The sequence below is a fragment of the Phalacrocorax aristotelis genome, chromosome 1 (assembly GCF_949628215.1).
Source record: "Phalacrocorax aristotelis chromosome 1, bGulAri2.1, whole genome shotgun sequence".
Taxonomy (NCBI): Eukaryota; Metazoa; Chordata; class Aves; order Suliformes; family Phalacrocoracidae; genus Phalacrocorax; species Phalacrocorax aristotelis.
Window position 1 is genome coordinate 184,876,369 of NC_134276.1, and position 2,163 is coordinate 184,878,531.

The following is a 2,163-nucleotide window of genomic DNA, read 5'->3' on the forward strand; positions in this document are numbered from 1 at the left end:
AATCTATTTTGGTATCTCTGCTTTGGGGACACAGAGAAAGGGGCATGGGGGGGCAGTGGCATTTAAACAAGCACTGTCATTTCTGCAGTGAATGTCTGATTGTGGCCTAGGATTTTGGCCTTTGGCCTCCAAATATATTTAATCAGAGACATGGTCAAGACACTGTAAACAGGAAGACTCCTGAAGCTATCACATCAATAATCTGGGATTTTCACTTTGTTCTCTCAGAAGCAGCGCAAACAAATGCAGAAACTGTTCTTCCAGCTGCTGTTGTTTTTAATTACAACACAGAGGAAAACTTAAGTCAGCAGTTAATTGAACTGAGTCCACTAAAAGTCATTGCTCTTTAACAGCAAAATTATATGGCTTGAAGGCTTGTTAGATAAATTGTAGCATAAAATCACCAGTAGGTCATTGACGATTTTAATGTTTCCTGTATGGATTTATTGGCATTCTTAAACAGGCAGAGACTGTCTGTTACATTATTCCTTCAACATTTTTCAGGATAATATTTTTATATTAGATGAAACTGTTACTTGGAATAAGCTGCATCTTTACTCTGGGTTCTGTGGTTTTCACCAGAATTTCACTCCCAGGTGCCTAGGGACAAGTCCTTGGTGAGAGGGGAGAAGCTAAAAATGAGTGTCTGCTGCACACCACCACAGGTGCAAGAAATAAAGTAATAATGTATTAAAATCTTACAAATAGCATGGTACCCTCACTGCTGTGTTTCAAGGGTCCATGCTCTATCTGATAATACTGGTCAACTTCAAAGTTTTCTTCAGACTTACCTGAAATAGAAATCGAAGTTTCTAAGTGGTATCAGTGGCTAGTCATGTCCTATGTGCTAGAGGTACCTAAGTCTAAAGGCACAGAAACGTGTCTTTATCTGTAGCATACAAAGCTACCATGTACCTATGGCTAAATAAAACTCATACTGATTTTTATGGACCATGAATAGCTGATCTCTTGACTTTCCATTTATATTACTGCTAATAACATAAAAGTCATACAATACAGTAAGTGTAATATAATAACAGTAATTAGGATAAATATTAGGACAACCAGAACAGGTGTAAAATAATTTATGCTTTCCAGTGTTACCTTTATAAAAAGTAAACCAGATGTACAGAACCTATAAAGGACAGTACATGAAATTCAACAGAATCCCCTACAACAGTATGATCCAGTACAAAGTCATAAGAGTAGTAGGCCTTCTAAAGTGGTCTCAAATGGCAAAAAAAAATAATCATAAAAGCAGGTTTAACTAAGACCAAAGAAAAGGGTGATTGCGTAAGATCTGAAAAGAAGGAGAGATTTATTGTATGAGGTACAAAGGTTGGGCAGGGTTCTAATAAGGGCAGATGATGCTAGGATATTACAAACGCATCTTCAAGCAGAGTTATGAAAGCAAACTAAAGTACGGCTATGGGTTTGATATCTAGGAAAAAACCAAAGAGGTAACTGGACTTTGAATCAAAATACAGTAACATTTCTGTAAGTTAGACAAAACGGTAAGAAAAAACCCACATTGTCAGCAGCTGATGAGGTATTGCCTGTAAGTGTCGAAGAGAAGATCCTGTGGTTGTGACTGGCAATATTATATTTCAAGCAGCTTGAGAATAAAAAATGGCCCTCCCGTTGAGGCTGGCATGAGGGCAGTCAGAAAACCGCATAGCCATAAACCCTGCAAGTAATCTGTTTCATGATCACTTCTAACCTTTTGAAATTGAATTCCCAACTGGAATAACAATGTGGGACATTACTGTTTCCTACAAAGGGAAATTTCAGGTAAGTGTTGCCCCTGAAACATGCAGATGACTTTACTGTTTCATTTGGTCAGAGTGATTACTTGGTATTTTAGCACCAAAACCACGTGCCAGTAGTAACAAAATATAAGTTTTCAGTTTTGTTAATGATCTTCTAGACAAAAATGATCACGGTATTTTCAAATGAGTGTTTTCCAGCCAAAAACATTTTGTCAGCAAGTCTTTGGATAGCTGTAATGACTTTAATAATGAAAAGCGAATGATTCTTCCATGGTACCATTGAGATGTTATTCATTCTCCTGCAGAGTAAAAAAAATAAGACATTTAATTACATGAGTGTGTGGGGAAGAAAGAAAAAGTAATTGTATACAAGGGAGTAGGTGCTATGCAAATA